At 55.1% G+C, this 25,097-nt stretch overlaps 1 long non-coding RNA gene across 1 annotated transcript in view; it reads right to left on the minus strand.

Annotated features, from left to right (window-relative positions):
• Positions 1 to 5,593: 5,593 nt before the first annotated feature.
• Positions 5,594 to 25,097, minus strand: part of LOC140465092 (uncharacterized) — a 959,861-nt gene continuing 940,357 nt past the window's right edge. Inside the window, exon 3 of the long non-coding RNA XR_011955092.1 lies at positions 5,594 to 5,701. This is a non-coding gene — a long non-coding RNA (uncharacterized lncRNA). The remainder of the gene's footprint in view (positions 5,702 to 25,097) is intronic.

Raw genomic sequence — 25,097 nt, forward strand, 5'->3', positions numbered from 1 at the left:
TACGGTGAGCCTTATCCTGACAAAGTGGGGAAGGTTATTGATGCTTATCCTGTATCGCTGGACATTTCTTCAGACCGCAGATACTGCACTGAGCTGGGTGGGGAGCTCAGATCATGCTCGGTGGGTCTGCTGGTGTGGCCCGCTCTGGGAAGAGAATGGTCCCCCTCTGTACTAGCCCATCCACCAGGACCTTCGTGCCCCTGTTGACAAACCATGATGTAATTGCCCCTTATCTGCCATGCTCGGGGTAAACTGTGCAGGGCAGATCCAACCTGAGAAAGCTCAACCGTGTGCCCATTAGCCTTTTAAAGGTGGCGCCAGTGTCAGGGATCATGGAATATCCAGGGGTACCAGGCGATGGTGAGTACCTCCAGCCATGATGGGTGGGAGAATCAGGCTGGTATTGAATAAGGGGGACACCATGGGGTGGGGTGGGTAGTTAATGAGGTGAGTTCGATATGATAGCACCAGGTAACTAGCTCGGCCTAGTGCGGATGATTCCTCTGTCACAGTCAATGAAAATGGCACTGAGACAAATTATTGTTAGATTTAGCTCAATGAGTCAAAGGCTCTGCTGACCCTATGCCCAGATTCAAAGCTGCAAAACAAATACTCATCCAAAACTCTGCATCATCTGAACTCCCACCAATATCCTGTTCACCTATCACTCCTGGAAACACTGGCTTATGTTACAGGATGCTGTTAAAATGTTTTCATTTCAGCATTCTGAAACCCGGGAACACATCCTTCCATGTCACTGTCTCTCAGTCTCCCCCTGTCTGTCTATTTCCCATACCCCTCCCATTTGTTATTGTTTAAACTGATTCCCCCACCATCTCTGTATCTCTGTGGCAGTGAGTTTCACACCCACAGCAACCCCTTGTCAGGGCACAAAGGAGAGATGGAGATGTAAATGGTTGGGAGCTGCACATCCAGTCACTGTCAGCATGGGATGCACGTTTACCCACGTTGGGCAGGGATCTAATATAGTGTAACTGAACAGTGCACTCGAATGGTGCACACAGTCCTAAATGCTGGGAGGGCAACTGCTCCTGGTTTACAGATCAATGCACTGGGGTGGTGTGCACAGTCCTACATGCTGGGAGGGTAACTGCGCCTGATTTACAGATCAATGCATTGGGGTGGTGTGCACAGTCTTACACGCTGGGAGTGTAAATGCTCCAGGTTAACAGAGCAATGCACAGGTGTGGTGTACTCAGTCCTACATGCCTGGAGGGTAATTGCTCCTGGTTTAGAACATAGATAGAACATAGAACATAGAACAATACAGCACAGAACAGGCCCTTCGGCCCACGATGTTGTGCCGAACATTTGTCCTAGCTTAAGCACCCATCCATGTACCTATCCAATTGCCTCTTAAAGGTCACCAATGATTCTGACTCTGCTGCTCCCACAGGCAGCGCATTCCATGCCCCCACCACTCTCTGGGTAAAGAACCTACCCCTGACATCCCCCCATACCTTCCACCCTTCACCTTAAATTTATGTCCCCTTGTAACACTCTGTTGTACCCGGGGAAAAGGTTTCTGACTGTCTACTCTATCTATTCCCCTGATCATCTTATAAACCTCTATCAAGTCACCCCTCATCCTTCGCTGTTCCAATGAGAAAAGGCCTAGCACTCTCAACCTATCCTCATACTACCTATTCTCCATTCCAGGCAACATCCTGGTAAATCTCCTCTGCACCCTCTCCAAACCTTCCACATCTTTCCTAAAGTGAGGCGACCAGAACAGCACGCAGTACTCCAAATGTGGCCTTACCAAGGTCCTGTACAGCTGCAACATCACCTAACGACTCCTGAATTCAATCCCTCTTCTAATGAGCGCTAATACACCATAGGCCTTCTTACAAGCTCTATCCACCTGAGTGGCAACTTTCAAAGATCTATGAACATAGACCCCAAGATCCCTCTGCTCCTCCACCTTACTAAGAACCCTACCGTTAACCCTGTATTCCACATTCTTATTTTTCCTTCCAAAATGGACAACCTCACACTTGATAGGGTTGAACTCCACCTGCCACTCCTCAGCCCAGCTCTGCATCATATCTAAGTCCCTTTACAGCCGACAACAGCCCTCCTCACTATCCACAACTCCACCAATCTTCGTATCGTCTGCAAATTTACTTACCCACCCTTCGACTCCCTCTTCCAAGTCATTAATAAAAATTACAAACAGTAGTGGACACAGAACTGATCCCTACGGAACTCCATTTGTAACTGGGCTCCAGGCTGAATATTTACCATCTACCACCACTCTCTGACTTCGACCGGTTGGCCAGTTCTCTATCCAACTGGCCAAATTTCCCTCTATCCCATGCCTCCTGACTTTCTGCATAAGCCTACCATGGGGAACCTTATCAAATGCCTTACTAAAATCCATGTACACTACATCCACTGCTCTACCCTCATCCACATGCTTGGTCACCTCCTCAAAGAATTCAATAAGACTTGTAAGGCAAGACCTACCCCTCACAAATCAGTGCTGGCTGTCCCTAATCAAGCAGTGTCTTTCCAGATACTCATAAATCCTATCCCTCAGTACCCTTTCCATTACTTTGCCTACCACCGAAGTAAGACTAACTGGCCTGTAATTCCTGGGGTTAACCCTATTCCCTTTTTTGAACAGGGGCACAACATTCACCACTCTCCAGTCCCTTGGTATCACCCCCATTGACAGTGAAGACGAAAAGATCATTGCCAATGGCTCTGCAATTTCCTCTCTTGCTTCCCACATAATCCTAGGATATATCCCGTCAGGCCCGGGGGACTTGTCTATCCTCAAGTTGTTCAAAATGCCCAACACACATCTTCCTTCCTAACAAGTATCTCTTCTAGCTTACCAGTCCGTTTCACACTCTCCTCTTCAACAATACGGTCCCTCTCATTTGTAAATACAGATTTACAAACTAGCGTGGTGTACACAGTCCTACATGCTGGGAGGGTAATTGTTCCTGGTTTACAGATCAATGCACTGGGGTGGTGTACACAGTCCTACATGCTGGGAGGGTAATTGTTCCTGGTTTACAGATCAATGCACTGGGGTGAGGTACACAGTCCTACATGCTGGGAGGGTAACTGCTCCTGGGTTACAGATTAATTCACGGGTGATCACTGCATGGGTTGTTGTGCTGGTCAGACTATCTGGTTGAGGTTTATAGATACTGCAATGATGTGGTTTGTATAGCTCCTTATACTGGATCGATATTTGTTTCAGGTTTCCACATCAGTGCCCTGCTGTGGTCTGCACTGCTGGACAGATATCTCGTCCGGGTTTATAGATCAATGCACTGCCGTGGTTTGCGCAGTGTTCCACTTTAGACAGATTGCTGGATTGTATTGACCAGTGCAATAGATGAATCTGGACAGATTGCTGGGTAGTACTGAGCAGTACACTGGTCTGCACAGTGTTCCACGGTGAACAGATATCTCCTCTGCGTTGATGGTGTCTGGGCTGGTTCTGTGCTGCCTGAACTGCTGTGCTCTTCCAGCACCACTAATCCAGTATTTGCTTTCCAGCATCTGCAGTCATTGTTTTTACCTCATTGATTTTAACCCGACCTCGAGATGGATTGAGAATCTAACCCTTTCAGCTGATCTGGCAATGCCTTTAGTTCCCATTCCTGTGATCGGAACCTCTGTCTCCCATTAATGTTACAGTGTGCCCAGGCACAGTACATCATGTTGTTGGGGTGGATAGTGGGAAAGGTGATGGACAGGTCAAGGAGTTCCCCGGAACACTCTGTGCCCAACATTCTATAACTGACATTCCCCGGAACATTCTGTGCCCAACATTCTATAACTGACATTCCCCGGAACGTCCTATCACCGACATTCTATAACTGCCATTCCCCAGAATGTTCCGTCCCCAACATTCTATAACTGACATTCCCCGGAACGTCCTATCCCCAACATTCTATAACTGACATTCCCCGGAACATCCTATCCCCGACATTCTATAACTGACATTCCCCGGAACATTCTGTGCCCAACATTCTATAACTGACATTCCCCAGAACGTCCTATCCCCAACATTCTATAACTGACATTCCCCGGAACATTCTGTGCCCAACATTCTATAACTGACATTCCCCAGAACGTCCTATCCCCGACATTCTATAACTGCCATTCCCCAGAATGTTCCATCCCCGACATTCTATAACTGACATTCCCCAGAACATTCAGTCCCCGACATTCTATAACTGCCATTCCCCGGAACGTTCTGTCCCTGACATTCTATAACTGCCATTCCCCGGAACGTTCCATCCCCCACATTCTAGAACTGACATTCCCCGAAACATTCTGTGCCCAATCTTCTATAACTGCCATTCCCCGGAACGTTCCGTCCCCAACATTCTATAACTGATATTCCCCGGAAAGTCCTATCCCCGACATTCTATAACTGACATTCCCCAGAACGTTCTGTCCCCAACATTCTATAACTGACATTCCCCAAAACATTCTGTGCCCAATCTTCTATAACTGCCATTCCCCGGAACGTTCTGTCCCCGACATTCTATAACTGACATTCCCCAGAACGTTCCGTCCCCAACATTCTATAACTGACATTCCCCAAAACATTCTGTGCCCAATCTTCTATAACTGCCATTCCCCGGAACGTTCTATCCCCCACATTCTATAACTGACATTCCCCGGACCATTCTGTCCCCAACATTCTATAACTGACATTCCCCGGAATGTTCTGTCCCCGATATTCTATAACTGACATTCTCCGGAACGTTCTGTCCCCGACATTCTATAACTGACATTCCTCGGAACGTTCTGTCCCCGACATTCTATAACTGCCATTCTCCGGAACGTTCTAACCCTGACATTGTTTGTGAACGGCCAGACGTCAGTGAATTGAACAAACGATAAGTTCCCGAGGGAAGAGATCCCGTTCCAGGGAGAAGGAGACACTGTTCCGAAGGCCCCTCAGGCAGTTAAAGGGGAGAATACGTTTTCCCTGCGTTTACATTTCTGCATGACACAGGATCGACCACAAATTAGACCAAAATACAGGAATTCCCAAACTCCATTTGTCTTCAGGAAACTGGGAGAGAATCCTTCAGGATAGTAACGTTTCCACCCCCCGTATTAGGAACTGGGAAGGAGTGACCTGTGTCTGCTCTCGAGTGATCGAGTGTGTGGAAATGTTCTAGAAACCATCTGTCCTTGTGGATGTGTCTCTGTGTTTTTGGGGAGGAAGGGTTTCTTGTGGTTTATGTCACACTTTTGTCAGTAATTCCGACCTTCCCATTTGTTATTCCAGCTCCAATTATTTTAATAAATCCCTGAATGCAGGGACACATTTGAAAATCTCACTGGGTCCCCGATCAAACGGGTCCCTTTGCCTCCAGGCTGATGGATAATGGGTTTGTTTTCCTTCCTCACAGTTAACGTAGTGACCATCTACGTCCTGCTTTATAAAGATTGTGGATTGTCTCCATGTGTCAGACGTTACCTGGGGGCCATGGCAGCGGCGGATCTCCTGGTCATTATCCTCGACCTGATCCTGAGACACATTCCCATTGTTTATGATGAACAGTTTTATTTCCTGAAGGACTCCATCCCCGTGTGTAATATCCACGCTGTCCTGCTTTATGCAGCCACTGACTGCTCTGTCTGGTTCACCGTCACTTTCACCTTTGATCGGTTTGTGGCTATTTGTTGCCAGAAGCTGAAAAGTAAATATTGCAGTGAGAAAACGATGGCTGTGGTTCTGGGAGCAGTGACTGTGCTGAGCTGTTTAAAGAACATTTTCTGGTATTTTATGCTTGAGGCTCGGTATTGGCTGGGGAACGTCCCCTGGTTTTGTGAGATAACAGGCGCTGTTCAATACTCCATTGTTTGGGCCACAATCGCATTCTTCCACCACATTCTAACCCCGTGTGTCCCATTTCTCCTGATTCTGCTGCTCAATGTTCTCACCGTCAGACACATTTTAGTGACCAGCAGAGCCCGCAGGACACTCCGCGCTCACACCAATGGGGACGCTCAGTCTGACACTGAAATGAGAAACCGAAAAAAATCCATCATTTTACTGTTTGTGATCTCGGCCAATTTCATCCTGTTATGGTCAACGTTAATGCTGTATTCTATATGGTTCCGGATGTATAATATTGGGTATCGGTCTGTGTATCTCCATGACTTTGTGCGGGAATTGGGCTTCATGCTGCAGCTCCTCAGTTGCTGCACAAACACCGCGATTTATGCCGTGACCCAGACTAAGTTCAGGCAGCAGCTGAAGAATGTGCTGAAATATCCCTTCACCCAAATCCATCCATCTATCAAATTCCCTCATTAATCAACCCATCCGGGATTTTCTCATTTCAGTTCAGTGTTTCAGCGATGGAGCAGCCTGTCGCTATGGTAACAGACTGAGGGTAGCACTGGTTTGTCCATCCTTATCCCACAGGGGAATTACAGGGAAACATTTCAATGTTTCTCACAACTCAGGGGCCAGTGAGAAAAGGCACCATCCCACTGACTGTATCCATCACTTCCATTTGTAAACAATAAAAATGTTGATTAAAGCGTGCCGAGGAGCAGAGTGACCGATGTTGTTGTGTGTCTTTGTGTTGGAGAAGCTGAGCTGGAGAGAGACAGACTCAGCCCCAAGTCCTGGTCCTCAGGGAAGGGGAGGGCACCGCGCCCTGAGCTCAGGAGCTGGGTTTAACTCCCTCTGTCGTCCCCTGGACTCCCCATTTCCTCTCCTCATTTCTCACTCCCACTCTTTCTCCTCATTTCTCTCCCTCTGTCTCTTCCACCACCTCTCCCCTTCACTCTCCCTTGTCCCCCTCTCTCTCGCACACACACCCAACCCCGGTTTCTCCACCTGCATCCATTCTTCCCTCTCTCCCTCCCCCTCACTCTATCTCTCTCCTGCCATCTCGGTCTCCCACCTGCAATTCCGTCTCTACCCCATTTTCCCTTCCTCCTACATGTCACCCCAACACACCTCCCCCCAACACACACAGGCAGTCTCACCCCCAAACCAGCCCCAATCTCTAGTTCAGAAGGAGAGGGAAGGACCAGGGAGACAGAGTGTATCAGAGAGGGAGGGAGGGAGGGACAGCGGGGAGAGAGATTCAGTCAAAGAGAAACGGAGGGAGGTGGGGAGAGACAGACACTGAGGGAAGGGGATCGAGAGTGAGAGAACAGGGAGAGAGTGAAGGAGCGGGTCGAGAGAAGGGGGCAAGACAGAGAGGGTGGGTGAGGGAGAGAGAGAGAGAGAGACCAGAGGAGATAATAAGAGGGGCAAGAGAAAGCGTGAAACTGAGAGAGAAGCGAGGGAGGGGGCAAGAGAGAGAAAGAGACAGAGAGAGAGAGGAGAGAGAGAGACAGCAAGAGGGAGAAAGGGGGCAAGACTTAGAGAGAGAGAGGAGCGAGGAAAGAGGGCAACAGAGATCAGGGAGGAGAGACAGAGAGAGAAAAAGAGAGGGCAGAGATAGAGATAGAGGCGGGAAAAGAGAGAGGGACGAGAGGGATAGGGGGCAAGAGAGAGAGAGAGAAGAGAGAGTGAGAGAGGGGACGAGAGAGAGCAAGGGCAAGAGAGATGATAATGAGAGAGAGGAAGGGGAAGAAGGAGAGAAGAGTATGTGAGAGGGTGGTCGAGAGAGAGAGTGTGGGGAGAGAGAGAGAGTGAGGGGATGAGAGCGAGTGTGAGTACGAGGGGGCAAAAGAGGACGAGACAGAGAAAGAGAGAGGGAGACAAACAGCGAGAGGAGGCGAGGGAGGGAGAAAAGGGTTGAGAGAGAGAGGGAAAGAGTGGTCAAGAAAAACATAGAGGAGAGCGAGAGAGAGGGGGGAGAGAGAGAGGGGAGGAAACGAAAGAGGAGATGGTGAGAGAGAGGGAAGGGCGAGAGTGTTGGGAGGGTGAGAGAGAGGAGGGAGAAAGAGGGGAGGGCGAGAGAGGGAGAGAGGTGTGAGGGTGGGAGAGGGGTAGGGCTAGAGAGGGGATAGAGAGGGGAGGGTAGGAGCAGGGAGGGCGAGAGAGGGGATGGCGAGAGAGCGGAGGGGGCGAGAGTGGGGAGGGATAGAGAGGGGAGGGCGAGAGAGAGGGGAGGGATAGAGAGGGGAGGGCGAGAGAGTGGAGGGCGAGAGAGGGGAGGGAGAAAGAGCGTGGAGGGCGAGAGAGGGGAGGGCGAGAGAGGGGAGGGATAGAGAGGGGAGGGCGAGAGAGTGGAGGGCGAGAGAGGGGAGGGAGAAAGAGCGTGGAGGGTGAGAGAGAGGAGGGCGAGAGAGGGGAGGGATAGAGAGGGGAGGGCGAGAGAGGGGAGGGATAGAGAGGGGAGGGCGAGAGAGTGGAGGGCGAGAGAGGGGAGGGAGAAAGAGCGTGGAGGGTGAGAGAGAGGAGGGCGAGAGAGGGGAGGGATAGAGAGGGGAGGGCGAGAGAGTGGAGGGCGAGAGAGGGGGAAGGTGAGAGAGGGGGAGGGTGAGAGGGCGGAGAGGTGTGAGGGCAGGAGAGGTGTTGGGCGAGAGAGAGGGGAGGGAGACAGAGTGGAGGAAGCGAGATGGGAGGGGAGAGAGGGAGGGGGAGAGAGGGGGAGGGCGAGAGAGGGGGAGGACAGGAGCAGGGAAGGTGAGACAGGGAAGGGAGAGAGAAGAAAGGGCGAGAGAGGGGATGGCAAGAAGGAGAGGGGAGGGCGAGAGAGAGGATGGCGAGAGAGAGGGGAAGGGGAGAGAGGGCAGGGTGAGAGAGAGGATATGAAGAGAGAGAGGAGGGGGTGAGAGAGAGGGGAGGGTAAGAGAGAGGGGTGGACGAGAGAGAGGGGAGGGCAAGATGGGGGAGGGAGAGAGATGGGGGGTGGAGAGGGCAGGGTGGCAGAGGGGAGGGAGAGAGGGAAGGGCTAGCAAGAGGGGAGGTTGAGAGAGACAGGAGGGTGAGAGAAGGGAGGGCGAGATATGGAGGAAGGCGAGAGAGGGGATAGCAAGAGAGAGAGAGGACGCCAGAGTGTGGAGGGCTGGAGAGGGGAGGGCGAGAGAGTGGGGGGCGAGAGAGGGGAGGGCGAGAGAGGGGAGGGCGAGAGAGGGGGTGGGCGAGAGAGGGGGAGGGCGAGAGAGGGGAGGGCGAGAGAGGGGAGGGCGAGAGAGGGGGAGGGCGAGAGGGGGGAGGGCGAGAGAGGGGGAGGGCGAGAGAGGGGGAGGGTGAGAGAGGGGGAGGGTGAGAGGGGGGAGAAAGATTGGAGTAAGAGAGAGCAGAGTGGAGAGAGGGGAGTGGGAGAGAAGGGGAGGGTGAGGGAGGGGTGGGAGAGAGAGAGAGGGGAAGGCGAGAAAGAGTGGAGGGCGAGAATTGGGAGGTATAGAGAGGGGAGGGCGAGAGAGTGGAGAGTGAGAGAGGGGACGGCGAGAGAGGGGGAGGGCGAGAGAGGGGGAGGGCGAGAGAGGGGGAGGGCGTGAGGGCGGGAGAGAGGTAGGGTGAGAGAGTGGAGTGCGAGAGGGGGAGGGCGACAGAAGTGAGGGAGAGAGAGGGGAGGACAGGAGCAGGGAAGGTGAGACAGGGAAAGGCGAGAGAGGGAAGGGAGAGAGAAGGAAGGACAAGAGAGGGGATGGCAAGAGGGAGAGGGGAAGGCGAGAGAGGGCAGGGCGAGAGAGTAGGGATGAAGAGAGGAGGCAGTGAGAGAGAGAGCAGGGCGAGAGGGAGGATGGAGAGAGAGGTGTGAGGGTGAGAGATGGGGAGGGGAGAGCGGGGAGGGGAAATGTGGGAGGGAGAGAGAGGAGGGAGAGAGAGGGGTAGGGAGAGAGGGGATGGCGAGAAAGAGGAGATTAAGAGAGAGAGGAGGGGGTGAAAGGGAGGGCAGGGTGAGAGCGTGGGCAGGGTGAGAGAGGGGGAGGATGGAGAGAGAGGGGAGGGAGAGTGAGGGGAGGGAGAAAGAGGGGAGGAAGAGAGAGAGGAGGTTGTGACAGAGAGGGCAGGGCGAGAGAGAGGAGGGGACAGAGAGAGGGCGAAAGAGAGACTGCGACAGAGTGAGGGCGACAGAGAGAGGGCAACAGAGAGAGGGCGACACAGCGAACGGGACAGAGATGTAGGAACAGAGAGAGGGGGGACAGAGAGAGTGTGACATAGAGAGATGGACAGAGAGAGGAGGATAGAGAGAGGGCGACAGAGAGAGGGGGTTTCAGGGAGAGGGGACGGGGGGTGCAGACAGAGAGGGGGACAGAGAGAGGGGGACAGAGAGAGGGGGACAGAGAGAGGGTTGACAGAGAGAGGGGGGACAGAAAGAGTGTGACAGAAAGATGGGGGGCAGAGAGAGGGCGACAGAGGAAGGACAGTCAGAGAGAGAGGAGGACAGAGGGAGGGGGCAGAGAGAGGGGTCAGACAGAGGGGAACAGACAGAGGGGGACGGGAGGGGATAGAGAGAGAGGGGGCGAGAGAGAGACGGGGACAGAGAGAGGGGGACCGAGAGAGGGGCAGAAATAGGGGGGGACAGAGAGAGGGGGAACAGAGAGAGGGAGAGACAGAGGAATAGGGACAGAGAGGGGGGGGGGCAGAGAGAGGGGGAACAGAGAGAGGGGGACACAGAGAGGGAGATGCAAAGAGGGGGACAGAGAGAGGAGGACAGAGAGAGGAAGGGACAGAGAAATAGGGACAGGGGGGAACAAAGAGAGGGGGACGCAGAGAGGGGGACGCAGAGAGGGGGGAGAGAGAGAGAGGGAGAGCGAGAGGGGGAGAGCGAGAGGGGGGACAGAGAGAGGGGGGACAGAGAGAGGAGGGACAGAGAGAGGGGGGTCAGAGAGAGGGGGTCAGAGAGAGGGGGTCTCAGAGAGGGAGATGCAAAGAGGGGGACAGAGACAGGGGGACAGAGAGAGGGGGACAGAGATGTAGGAACAGAGAGAGGGGGGACAGAGAGAGGGGGGACAGAGAGAGAGGGTCAGAGAGAGGGGGTCAGAGAGAGGGGGACTCAGAGAGGGAGATGGACAGAGACAGGGGGACACAGACAGGGGGACAGAGAGAGGGCGACAGAGAGAGAGGGCAACAGAGAGAGGGGGACAGAGATGTAGGAACAGAGAGAGGGGGGACAGAGAGAGGGGGGACAGAGAGAGGGGGAACAGAGAGAGGGGGACAGAGAGAGGGGGACAGAGAGAGGGGGACAGAGGGGGGATACAGGGAGAGGGGACGGGGGGAGCAGAGAGAGAGGGACAGAGAGATGGAGACAGAGAGGGGGGATACAGGGAGAGGGGGACGGGGGGGGACAGAGAGGGGGACAGAGAGAGGGGGGGACAGGGGAGAGTGACAGAGAGAGGGTTGACAGAGAGAGGGGGGTAGACAGTGGGTGACAGAGAGAGGGGGCAGAGAGAGAGTGTGACAGAAAGATGGGGGACAGAGAGAGGGTGACAGAGGAAGGGGATACAGAGAGAGAAGAGGACAGAGGGAGGGGACAGAGAGAGGGGGACAGGCAGAGGGGGACAGACAGAGGAGGACGGGGAGGGAGTACAAAGAGAGGGGGTAAAAGAGAGAGGGGGACCGAGAGAGGGGGACCGAGAGAGGGGCAGAAATAGGGGGGACAGAGAGAGGGGGGACAGAGAGAGGGGGGACAGAGAGCGGGGCAGAGAGCGTGGGGGGACAGAGAGAGGGGGACAGTGAGAGAGAGGTACAGAGAGAGGGGGACAGAGAGAGGGCGACACAGAGAGGGCGACACAGAGAGGGCGACACAGAGAGGGCGACACAGAGATGTAGGGACAGAGAGTGGGGGGACAGAGAGAGTGTGACGTAGAGAGGGGGACAGAGAGAGAGGTGACAGAGAGAGGGGGGCAGAGAGAGGGGTTCAGAGAGAGGGGACACACACAGAGTGGGGCAGTGAGAAGGGGACAGAGAGAGGGCAACAGAGGGAGGGGGAACACAGAGAGAGGGACAGAGATGTACCGACAGAGAGAGGAGGGACAGAGAGTGTGTGACGTAGAGAGGGCGACAGAGAGAGTGGGGGCGCAGAGAGGAGGACAGAGATTGGGAAGAGAGAGGGGGCAGAGTGTGACGTACAGAGGGAAACAGAGAGAGTGGGGACAGAGAAGGGGGGACAGAGAGAGGGGACAGACAGAGGGGGGACAGAGAGAGTTGGTACAGAGAGAGGTGGACAGAGAGCAGGGCAGAGAGCGTGGGGGGACAGAGAGAGGGGGACAGCGAGAGAGAGGTACAGAGAGAGGGGGACAGAGAGAGGGGGACAGAGAGAGGGGGACAGAGAGACGGGAGGACAGAGAGAGAGGGACAGAGAGAAGGGGACAGAGAGAAGGGGGACAGAGAGAAGGGGGACAGAGAGAGGGGGGACAGAGAGAGGGGGGACAGAGAGGGGGGGACAGAGAGGGGGTACAGAGGGGGGGGCAGAGAGGGGGGGACAGAGAGGGGGGGGACAGAGAGGGGGGGGACAGAGAGGTGGGGGGCAGAGAGGGGGGGGAACAGAGAGGGGGGGGACAGAGAGGGGGGGGACAGAGGGGGGGGGACAGAGAGGGGGTGACAGAGGTGGGGGGGACAGAGGGGGGGGACAGAGAGGGGGGGGACAGAGAGGGAGGGTGAACAGAGAGGGGGGGGACAGAGAGGGGGGGACAGGGGGGGGCAGAGAAGGGGGGGATAGAGAAGGGGGGGGACAGAGAAGGAGGGGGACAGAGAGGGGGGGACAGAGAGGGGGGGGACAGAGAGGGAGGGGACAGAGAGGGGGGGACAGAGAGGGGGGGACAGAGAGGGGGGATGGGGCGTCAAAGAGAGGGGGACAGAGAGTGGGGTAGAGAGAGTGGGGGGACAGAGAGAGGTGGACAAAGAGTGGGGGACAGAGAGAAGGGGGGCAGAGAGAAGGGGGACAGAGAGAGAGTAACAGAGAGAGGGGAACAGAGAGAGTGACCGAGAGAAGGGGGACAGAGAGAGGGTGGACAGAGACATAGTGACAGAGAGCGCACAGACAGAGAAATGGGGGCAGACAGAGGGGGACAGAGAGACAGTGACCGAGAGAGGGAGACAGAGAGAGGGGGACAGAGAGATAGTGACAGAGAGAGGGAGGACAGAGAGAGAGTGACAGAGAGAGAGAGTGACAGAGAGAGGGGGAAACAGAGAGAGGGGGAAACAGAGAGAGGGGGGGTACAGAGGGAGGCACGGTGGCACAGTGGTTAGCACTACTGCCTCACAGCGCCAGAGACCCGGGTTCAATTCCTGACTCACACGACTGACTGTGTGGAGTTTGCACGTTCTCCCCGTGTCTGCGTGGGTTTCCTCTGGGTGCTTCGGTTTCCTCCCACAGTCCAAAGTTGTGCCGGTTAGGTGAATTGGCCATGCTAAATTGCCCGTAGTGTAGGGGAATGGGTAGGTTACGCTTCAGCAGGTCGGTGTGGACTTGTTGGGCCAAAGGGCCTGTGTCCACACTGTAAGTAATCTAATAAGAGAGCGGGGGTACAGAGAGAGAGAGAGAGAGTCACATGGTGGGGGGGGAGGGAAGAACAGAGAGAGGGGGGACAGAATGAGGGCGACAGAGAGAGAGGGGGTACACAGCGAGCGGGGACAGAGAGAGTGTGACAGAAAGATGGGGGGAGGGGGAGAGAGGGCGAGAGAGGCGGGGGACAGCTTTGGAGGGGGCATTGAGAGGGGGACAGCCGGCGAGAGATGGGTGACAGATTTGGAGGGGGGACAGACAGAGAGGTAGGGGGACAGAAGGGTGGGGAACAAGAGAGGGAGGCAGAGAGAGTGTGATGCAGAGAGGAGCAGGACAGAGATGGGGGAATAGAGAGAGGGCCAGATTGGGGGGGTGGAGAGACGGGGGTGGGGTACGGAGAGAGGGTGGCCGAGAGAGTGTGATGGAGGAGGGGGACAGAGCAATAGCTGGACAGAGAGAGATGGGGGACAGAGTGTGGGGTCTGAGAGTGCGGGGGTCAAAGAGAGGTGGGGACAGAGTTTGGGGACAGAGGTTGGGGCCAGAGAATAGAGAGAGGGGTCGAGAGCGCGGAGAGAGAAAGAGGGGGAGAGAGACTGGGGGTACACAGTGAGCGGGATAGAGAGAGGGAGGACAGAGACGGGGGTACAGAGAGATATGGGGACAGAGGGAGGAGGGCAGAGGGAGGGGGACAGAAAGAGGGGAGGAGGGCAGAGAGACGGGGGACAGATTTGGAGGGGGCAGAGAGGGGGGGACACAGTGAGAGGGTGGCAGAGCAAGGGGGACAGATGGGGGGCAGAGAAATGGGGACAGATGGGGGGCAGAGATGAGGGGCCAGAGAGGGGACAGGAAGAAAGTTGACAGTGATGGTCAGGCTTGGGGCACATCATGCAGGGGGCGGTGTGTGGAATGCGGTGAGGGTCAGGCTGGGGACAGCATTGGTCAGCGGTGAGTGTCAGGCTGGTGGTGGTGGGTGGACAGCGGTGAAGATCACCCTTGGGGTGGCGTGTGGATGGTGGTGAGTGTCAGGCTGGGGGCGGTGTTGGACGGAGGTGAGGGTCAGTCTGGGGATGATGGTGGACAGCTGTGCGGGTCAGGCTTCGGGTGGTGTGTGGATGGCGGTGAGGGTCAGGCTGTGGGCAATGTTGGCAGGTGGTATGGGTCAGGCTGGCGAAGGGTTGGGCAGCATTGAGGGACAGGCTTGGGGCAGTGTGTGAGCGGTGGTGAGGGTCAGGCGGGGGGTGGTGAGTGGACGTCTGTGATGGTCAGGCTGGGGGCGGCATTGGTTGGCAGTTAGTGTCAGGCTGGGGGCTCTGTGTGGACGGTGGTGAGGGTCAGGCTCGGGATGATGTATGGACGGCAGTGAGGTCAGGCCAGGAGCAGCACATCGGCAGTAGTGAGGGTCTGGCTGCGGACGGTGATGGACAGAGGTGAGGGTCAATCTGGGGACGGTGTGTGGATGGCGGTGAGGGTCAGACATGGGGTGGAGTGTGGATTGTGGTTATAGTCAGGCTTGGGGCGGTGTGTGGGCAGTGGTGCGCGACATGCAGGGGGCGGTGTGTGGACTGCGGTGAGGGTCAGGCTGGGGACAGCGTTGGTCGGCGGTGAGTGTCAGGCTGGGGGCAGTTTTGGAAGGCGGTGAGGGTCAGGCTGGGGGCGGCGTGTGGACAGCGTTGAGTGACAGCTGGGCATTGGGTGTGGGTGGAGATGATGGTCAGGCTGGGGGTGGCTTTGGATGGCGGTGAGGGTTAGGCATGCGGCAGTGTGTGGATGGCGGTAATAGTCAGGCTTGGGGGCAGTGTGTGGGTAGCGGTGAGGGTCAGGCTGGGGGCACTGTGTAGACGGCAGCGTGGACAGCGGTGAGGGTCCATCTGTGGGCAATGTTGGATAGCGGTGAGTGTCAGGTTGGGGGTGGCGTTGGGCGGTGGTCAGGCTGGGGCGGTGTGTGGGCAGTGGTGAGGGTGAGCCTGGGGACCGTGTGTGGACGGTGGAGAGCGTCAGGCTCAGGGCGGCATTGGACGGTGGTGAGTGTCAGGCTGGGGACAGCATTGTACGGCAGTGATGGTCAGGCTGCGGCAGTGTTGGATGTCAGTGAGGGTCAGGCTGGGTGGTGTGTGTGGGTAGCAGTGAGGGTCAGGCTAGGTGGTGTGTGTGGGTAGCAGTGAGGGTCAGGCTGGGTGCGGTGTGTGGATAGCAGTGAGGGTCAGGCTGGGTGCGGTGTGTGTGTATGGCAGCGGGGGTCAGGAATGGTGTGGTGTATGGACAGCGGTGATGGTCAGGCGGGAGCGGTGTGTGGACAGCAGCGAGATTAAGGCTGGGTGCGGGGTTGGACGGTGGTGAGGGTCAGGCTGGGGGAGGTGTTGGAATGGCGGTGAGGGTCAGGCTGGGTGTGCTGGATGGATAGCTGTGAGTGTCAGGCTGGGAGTGGCTTTGGACGGCGGTGAGGGTTAGGCTTGAGGGTGGTGTGTGGGTAGCGGTGAGGGTCAGGCTGGGGGCGTTGTGTGGACGGTGGTGAGGGTCAGGCTGGGGCAGTGTTGGATGTCAGTGAGGTTCAGGCTGGGTGCGGTGTGTGGGTAGCAGTGAGAGTCAGGCTGGGTGCGGTGTGTGGGTAGCAGTGAGGGTCAGGCTGGGTGCGGTGTATGGATAGCGGTGATGGTCAGGCGGGGTCGGTGTGTGGGCATCGGTGATGGTCAGGCGGGGGGCGGTGTACGGGCAGCGGTGTGGATCAGGAGGGGGCGGTGTGCGTATGGCAGTGCGGGCCATGCTGGGGGAAGCATTGGTGGGTGGTGAGGGTAAGGCTGGGGGTGGTGTGTGGGCTGCATTGAGGGACCAACTTGGGGTGGTGTGTGGACGGTGGTGTGTGTCAGGCTAAGGGCGGTTTTGGAAGGCGGTGAGGGTCAGGCTTGGGGCAGTGTGTGGTTGGCAGTGAATGTCAGGCTGGCAGTGGTGTTAGACAGATGTGAGGGTCAGTCTGGTGGCAGGGTTGGACAGCGGTGTGGGTCAGGCAGGAGGCGGTTTGTAGACAGTGGCAGTGGTCAGACTGGGGGCGGTGTGTGGACAGCAGCGATGTTCAGGCTGGGTGCAGGATTGGACGGTGGTGAGGGTCAGGCTGGTGGAGGTGTTGGAAAGCGGTAAGTGTCAGGCTGGGAGCAGTGTGGAAAGTCGGTGAGGGTCAGGCTGGGTGTGCTGGATGGATAGCTGTGAGTGTCAGGCTGAGGGTGATGTGTGGGTGGAGGTGAGGGTCAGGATGGGGGCGGTGTGTGTGTATCGCAGTGAGGGTCAGGCATGGGGTGGTGTGTTGACAGTGGTGATGGTCAGGCGGGGGGCAGTGTGTGGGCAGAGGTGATGGTCAGGCGGGGGCGGTGTGTGGACGGCAGTGCAGGCCATGCTGGGGGAAGCGTTGGTTGCCAGTGAGGGTCAGGCTGGGGCGGTGTGTCTGCTGCGTTGAGGGACCAACTTGGGGTGGTGTGTGGACGGTGGTGTGTGTCAGGCTGAGGGCAGTGTGTGGATGGCGGTGAGGGTCTGGCTGGGGCCGGTGTGTGGGCAGAGGTGAGTGTCAGTCTGGGGATGATGTTGGACAGCTGTGCGGGTCAGTCTGGGAGTGGTGTGTGGATGGCTGTGAGGGTCAGTCTGTGGGCAACGTTGGCAGGTGGTATGGGTCAGGCTGGCGAAGGGTTGGACGGCATTGAGGGACAGGCTTGGGGCAGTGTGTGAGCAGTGGTGAGGGTCAGGCGGGGGGCGGTGAGTGGATGGCGGTGATGGTCAGGATGGGGGCAGCGTTGGTCGGCCGTGAGTGTCAGGCTGGGGGCTCTGTGTGGACGGTGGTGAAGGTCTGGCTGCGGGTGGTGATGGACGGAGGTGAGGGTCAATCTGGGGATGGTATGTGGATGGCGATGAGGGTCAGGCATGGGGCGGAGTGTGGACGGCAGGGATAGTCAGGCTTGGGGCAGTGTGTGGACGGCGGGGTTAGTCAGGCTTGGGGTGCATCATGCAGGGGATGGTGTGTGGAATGATGTGAGGGTCAGGCTGAGGACAGCATTGGTCGGCGTTGAGGGACAGGCTGGGGATGGTTTTCGTCGGTGGTGAGTGTCAGGCTGTGGGCGTTGTGTGATGGTGGTGAGAGTCAGGCTAGTGGTGGAGGGTGCATGGTGGTGAGTGTTAGTCTTTGGGCAGTGTGTGGATGGGGGCGAGTGTCAGACTGGGGGCACTTTTGGACGGAGGAGAGGATCAGTCTGGGGACGATTTGGAGTGCAGTGCGTGTCAGGCTGGGGGCAGTGTGTGGACAGCGGTGAGGGTCAGGCTGTGGAGGACGTTGGAAGGTGGTATGGGTCAGGCTGGCAGCGGGGTTTAGGCAGAATTGAGGGACAGGCTGAGGGCAGTGTTTGGGTGGCAGAGAGAGTCAGGCTGGGAGCGGCATTGGACGGCAGTGAAGGTCTGTCTGGGGCCAGTGCATGGACGGTGTTGAGGGACAGGTTGGGGGCGGTATGTTGGTGGCGGTGAGGGTCAGGCTTGGGGCGCCATTGGACGGTGGTGAGGGTCAGGCTGGGAGCGGCGTTGGATGGCTATGAGGGTCAGGCTGAGGGCGGTGTTGGAGGTAGGTGTGTGTCAGTCTGGTGATGGTGTTGGACCACGGTGAGGGTCAGGCCGGGAGCGGTGTATGGGCTGCGGTGAGGGTCAGGCTGGCGGCGGTGCGTGGATGGTGGTGAGGGTCAGGCTGGGGGCAATGTTGAACAGCGGTGACGGTCAGGCTGGATGCAGTTTGTGGGCGGCGGTGAGGGTCAGGCTGAAGGCGGAGTGTGGGTGGCAGTGAGGGTCAGGCTGGGGGCAGAGTGTGGACGGTGGTGAGGGTCAGGCTGGTGGCGGTGCTTGGATGGTGTTGAGGGTCAGGCTGGCAGCAGTGTGTGGGTGGCGTTGAGGGTCAGGCCAGGAGCAGTAATGGACGGAGGTGAGGGTCAGTCTGGGGACAGTGTTGGACTGCAGTGTTTGTCAGTCCAGGGGCGGTGCGTGGACATTGGTGAATGTCAGGCCGGGGGCAGTGTGTGGGCAGCAGTGAGGGTCAGGATGGTTGTGGTGTGTGGGCGGCAGTGAGGATCAGGCCTGGAGTGGCGTTGGCTGGTGGTGATGGTCATGCCAGGGACAGTGCATGGATGGCAGTGAGGATCAGGCTGGTGGCAGTGTGTGGGCAGTGGTGAGGGTCAGGCTGCGGGCAGCGTTGGACGGTGGCGAGTGTCAGGCCGGGGGCGGTGTTGGACGGAGGTGGTTGTCAGTCTGGTGACAGTGTTGGACCATGGTGTGGGTCAGGCCGGGGGTGGTGCGTGTGCAGCAGTGAGGGTCATGCCAGAACAGTGCGAGGATGGCGGTGAGAGTCAGTCTGGGGGGAGGCATGTGGACTTCAGTATGGGTCAGGCTGGGGTAGTGTGTGGACGATGGTGAGGGACAAGCCGGGGTGGACTTGAAAGGAGGTGACGGTCAGTCTGGGTGTGGTGTGTAGACGGCAGTGATGTTCAGGCTTTGGGCGGTGTGTGGATGGCGATGAGTGTCAGTCTTATGGTGGTGTGTCAGTGTTGAGGGGCAGGCTGGGGGCATTGTGGTGGCAGCGGTGAGGGTCAGGCTGGGGGAGGTGTGTGGATGGTGGTGAGGGTCAGGCCGAGGGCGGTGAGTGTCAGGCTGGGGGTGGCATTGGATAGAGGTGAGGGTCTGTCTGGGGGTGGTATGTGGACAGCGGTGATGGTCAGGCTGGAGGCAGTGTGTGGACAGCAGCGATGTTCAGGCTGGGTGCGGTATTGGACGGTGGTGCGGGTCAGGCTGGGGACGGCGTTGGACGGCAGTGAGGGTCAGGCTGGGGCCAGTGCATGGACGGCATTGAGGGACAGGTTGGGGGTGGTGTGTGGGCTGTGGTGAAGGTCAGGCTGGGGGCGGTGTTGTTTGGCAGTGAGGGTCAGGCCAGGGGTGGAGCCTAGATGGCGGAGTGAGTCAAGCCAGGGGCGGTGCGTGTATGACGGTGAGGGTCGGTATTGGGGCGGTGTTGCACGGAGGCAAGGGTCAGTCTGGGGTCGGTGTTGGACTGCGGTGTGGGGCCGGCTGGGTGCGGTGTGAGGACCGCGGTGAGGGTCAGGCTGGTGGCAGTGTGTGGACAGCGGTGCGGGTCAGGCTGGAGGTGAGGTTGGATGGTGCTGGTTGTCAGGCCAGGGGCGGTGTGTGGGCGGCATTGAGTGACAGTCTGGGGGTGGTGTGTGGACAGCGATGAGGGTCAGTCTGGGGGTGGTGTTTGGACGGCAGTGAGGGTGAGGCTGGGGTGGTGTTGGGTGGTGGTCAGGGTCAGGCTGGGGCGGTGTTTGGACGGCAGTGAGGGTCAGGCTGGGGCGGCGTGTGGGCTGCATTGAGGGACAGGCTGGGTGTGGGGCGTTGGAAGGTGGTGAGGGTCAGATCGGGGTGGTGGGTGGACGGTGATGATGGTCAGGCTGGGGGCAGCGTTGGACATCGGTCAGTGTCAGCCTTGGCGTGTTGGGTGGACTGCGGTGATTGTCAAGCTTGGGGCGATGAGTGGGTGCTGTTGAGGGACAGGTTGAGGGCAGTGATGGTCAGGCTGGAGCATTGTGTGGGTGGTGGTGAGGGACAGGCTGGGGGTGTGGGTGGACGGCGGTGAGTATCAGGCTGGGGGCAGTGTTGGACAGAGGTCAGGGTCAGTCTGGGGATGGTGTTGGACTGTGGTGTGGGTCAGGCTGGGGGCGGCATTGGACTGTGGTGGTGGTCAGCCCTGGGGTAGTGTGTGGGCAGCACTGAGGGTCAGGCCAGGGCCCGTGTGTGTGCGGCATTGGACTGTAGCGGTGGTCAGCCCTGTGGTGGTGTGTGGGCCGGGTCGCGGCCTGTGTGTGTGCGGCGTTGAGGGAACGGCTGGGTGTTGGATGGCGGAAAGGGTCAGGCTGGGGCGGTGTGTGGACGGTGTTGAGGGTCAGGCCGGGAGTGGCTTGTGGATGGCGGTGAGCGTCAGGGCGGGGACGGGGTTGAGGGACAGGCTGGGGCAGGGTTGAGGGTCAGGCTAGGGGTGGTGTGGATCAGGCTGGGGGCGGTGAGGAAAAATGTACAGAGAGATCTCCGGTATATGGCAGAATAATAAAGTTGTAACAGTTTTTGAACATTGACTTGGACAACTATAGTGTGAAAGATTTAGTTGGTGATGGATTTGTTAAATCCGTTCAAGAACATTTTCTTTATTGATCTGTAAATGCTCCTATCAGAGAAGGAGCAAAACCTGACTTTTTCTCCATTAATAAGACAGGGAAAGACACTGACGTCATAGCGGGGAACACTTTGGGTGGGAGGAAAATGCTCCTTGTGTAAATAATTGTATAATCAAAAATGGCGGGTGAAATGTCTGATGACTGGTGAGTGGCTAATGTTGTACCTTTGTTTGTGCAGGGATATAAGGAGAAGCCTGGGATCAACAGGCCTGTGAGTCTGACTTCAGTGAGGGGTAAGTTGTGGTGATTCTGAAGGAGAGGAATTACATATAATTGGAAGGATATGGAATGATTAGTGACAGTCAGCATTGAAACAGTAGGCGAGAGAGTAATAGTGGAGAGTTGTTTTTCAGACTGAAGGCTTGTGACCAGTGGTCTTCCCCAGGGATCAGTGCTGGGTCCACTCTTATTTGCCATTCATATGAATGATTTCGATGAGAATATGGAAAGTTTGGTTTGTAAGTTTGTGGGTGACACGATAAATGGTCTTAAAGTGGACAGCAACAAAGGTTATGTACGATTCCAAAGAGATCTTTATCAATTGGGTGAATGGCTGAAGAGTGGCAGATGGAGTTCAATCTGAATAAGTGCAAGATATTACATTTTTATAAAACAAACAAGGGCAGGACTTACACTCATTAAAAGTCAGGCCTTGAGAAGTGATATAGAACAAAGTGACCTAGGGGTTCAGGTCTTTAAAGTTTGTGTCACATGTAGACAGGATGGTTAAGCAGGTGTTTAGCACATTTACCTTCATTGCTCAGACCTTTGAGTACAGGAGTTGGGACATTGTGCTCAGGCTGTACAGGATGTTGATGAGGCCTCTTCTGGAATTCTGTGCCAGTTCTGGTTGCGCTGTTATAGGAAGGATATTATTAAATTGGAGTGGGTTCAGAAGAGATTTACCAGGATGGTGATGGTAATGGATGGTTTCAGTTATAAGGAGAGGCTGGATAGGTTGGGTCTTTTTTCAGTGGCATGTAGGAGGTTGAGGAGTGACCTTGTTGGAGGTTTATAAAATCATTAGATGTATCAATGTGAACAGCAGGTGCCCTTTCCAGGAGGGGGTGCAATTCAAGAGTGGGCTGCATAATTTTACAGGTGAGGGGACAAAAGGCTTTAAAAAGACATTAGAGATTTTTTATTAATTTTTACACCGAGTCAGTTAATGTATTGAATTAACTTCCAGAGGAGAGATACCTGTGAATAAAATTACAACTGCTGGGGAAGCATGCTTAGCACTGCTGCCTTATAACACCAGGGACTTGGGATCAATTCCAGCCTCCAGCGACTTTGCACATTCTCCCCGTGTCTATGTGTGTTTCCTCCCACTAAGTTGGCCATGCTAAATTGCCAATACTGTTCAGAGATGTGTATGTTGGGTGCATTCGTGTGGGGTAAACATAGGGGAATGGGTCTGGTGGATTTGTTGGGCAAATGGCCTGTTCCCACACCATAGGGATTCTATGAGAAAGTCATTTGGACAGGTACCTAATAGGAAATGTTTGGATGCATGTGGAACAAGGGAGGCAGGTGAGATTAACTCAGTTTGAAATTATGGTCGACATGGATTGATTGGATCACAGGGTCTGTTTCCGTGCTATATAACATTACGGCTCTAATTCTTGCTATGTCTACATTCCTCCCTCTTCACAACTCTCCCTATCACTGTCACCTCACCCAGCCTCACAACTCTTCCTTATCACTAATAATTTCTCTGTAGCCTCAAAACCCTCCCTAACTCTAATTCCCTCAAGTCTCTCAAAGCTCTGCTACATCTGCCTTTCTTTGATTCCAGCCTTCAGGATAGCCCATTTTTATTTCTCACTTTCAGATTCCTGCACCAAGCTCCAGAATTCCTCCTTAATCTCTCCCTCTCACTTTCCTCCCAAACACATTGACCAATCATGTGTATTTTATTCTAATATCACCTTTTCTGGTTTCAAATGTGGCCTGTCGTATCCCTATATTAAGTGTCTAGAGGTTTACAATACAGAAAGAAGGCTCTGTAGTCCATTGAGTCTGTGCCAGTAAAGAAACCTATCACCGAACCATCCTAATCCATTTTCCAATACACAGTCATTAGCATCATCTGTCTTGGTATCACAAGCATGCACCTAAATATGTCTTAAATGCCATCAGAAATTCTGTGTCTCCCACAGAATATTCTTTTACATTATTCATTGGTATGATATTGGTGTTTTTGATACATACAGAATATCAATCTACAACAGATGGATTCTCCTTGCCAACCTCTCCCCTTGCCTGGGCTGTGGTAACCTTCAGGTTAAACCACCACCAGCCATCTCTTCCTAATGAGAGAGCAGCCCTATGGTCTGGTAGGATAATGCTGACTTTCCCTTTTACACAGTGACGTCAATATGCCTCGGGGTGGGGGGGGCGGGGTGGAGAGAGATAATGCTGAAGGTGGTGGATGGGACACCACTCAGGCACAGTGCTTTGTTCTGGAGGATGTTCACTTTCTTTAATATTGTTGGGGGCTGCACTGATGCAGGCAAGTGGAGAATGTTCCAACACAATCCTGATGTGTGCCTTATAGAGAGCAAACAGACACTGGGGAATCAGGGGTTTGGGGAAACCGAGATTGTTCTCCTTGTAGCAAAGGAAATTGTTGGGAGCTGTGTCAGAGGGGTTTACAAAAGTTACCCGTTATAATAATAAATCATACACCCATCAGCTTATTATACAAGGATTACAGGGCACATTGAAGGTTTGGGGAGATCTATTGAGAGAATGGCATGATTCAAAGAAGAACTTCTATGCAGCAAATGGGATTGAGCTGGAACACAATACTCACACACAATGCGAATATCCAGGTCCTGATGAATTGAGTAATTCTGTCAGAGTTTGGTGTTACAATTACTGAGATTCCCATCTGAATATCTGCCTGTAATACAAGTTTATAAAATCCGTCACTGTCAGTTCAGGTTAGAAACTCACACCATCCCCTCCTCCTGGGCCAGGATGACTGTACACATTATCCCTTGTGAAGACCAGCAATCAATTCAGGGGGAAATCTATGTGGGTTTCTATGAGTTTCCACCTTGGGACTTCATGTGACTGAACAGGGCAGATCTTTCACACATGGGGCAGAATGTTCCAAGAGTCAGTGAGATGGGAGAGCAAGATTTGCTTCCTTTTCTTTCCTTCCGTGCTGCCGCTGTGTCTCATCAATGAGACATGGGGTGTGAAAGGCTCATGCAGCTTGATGGGCGAGTTGTCTCCATTCTGACCAACGGGCAGCAAGCTCCTCCCAGTCATCCCATAGAGTATCCCTAAAAAGATAGCAACTGTGCATGCTTCCCACTGCCCAGGACTCCCAGTAAACATTTAGAAGAATTGGGGGTGGGTGGAATCTGTCAGAAAAGGCATAACTGTAAAGTTCTAAGAGGATTGTGAAGAGAGAGCGATGCACAAGAGAAGAGGGCAACATGTTGCCAGATGGAGTATAAGTTGGGAAAATGGGAAGTTGGTCATTTTGGAGGAGATAATAAAAGAACAGAGTGCTATTTAAATGATGGAAACTGTAGAAAGCTGCACCACAAAGGGACCTGGGGGTAATTGTGCAGGAAACACAGAAAGCTAGCAGATTCTGGGTCAGTCACGGAATCAAGGGTTCCGCTTCAGATTCGTCAAGTTTAGGGTAACACCGACACGGGTAAGGGGTTTCAGTAACAACGGAGCTGGGGTGAGGGAGAGACCAGCAACGTTTTAGAGATTGGAATTCCCGGTGTTTGTAATTGTGTAGATGTCTGATCAGAAGGTCACCTTGGGGTCAGATATGAGAGCAATATTGTGAAGTGTGTGGTTCTGCGTCAGATAGTTCCCAGTGGGAGGGAGGGGCTCAGCAGTAAGGGAAAGGTATTTGTAATAGCAACTATTGCAGTGTTTCATTGGAGGAAATTGCAGCTAATCGAGTAGTGGGAGCGTAGTCAGCAGTTTGTTAACTGAGTAACAGTGGAGTAATGGAGAGGGATGGTGGGGAGGGAGAGCTGGGCATTGTCAGTGTACATGTGAAACCGCACACTGTGCTTTTGGACAATGTCACCTCCTGGCAGTATGTAGGTGAGAAACTGGAGGGACCAAGGATAGATCCTTATATTCCCTACAGTGTGGAAACAGGCCCTTCGGCCCAACAAATCAACACCAACCCTCCGAAGATGAACCCACCCAGACCCATTCCCCTACATTTACCCTTGATTGATGCACCGAACACGACAGGCAATTTAGCATGGCCATTTCACCTAACCTGCACATCTTTGGACTGTGGGAAAAAACCAGAGGAAACCCACGCAGACACGGGGAGAATGTGCAAACTCCACACAAACAGTCGCCCGAGGCTGGAATCCAACCTGGGTCCTACAGCAGTGCTAACCACTGAGCCACTATGCTGGCCAACCTTTGAGGGACACCACATACAAGGAATTCAGAAATGAAATCAGAGAGGGTATCACAGCTACAG

This window comes from Chiloscyllium punctatum, chromosome 41 (assembly GCF_047496795.1).
Source record: "Chiloscyllium punctatum isolate Juve2018m chromosome 41, sChiPun1.3, whole genome shotgun sequence".
Lineage (NCBI taxonomy): Eukaryota > Metazoa > Chordata > Chondrichthyes > Orectolobiformes > Hemiscylliidae > Chiloscyllium > Chiloscyllium punctatum.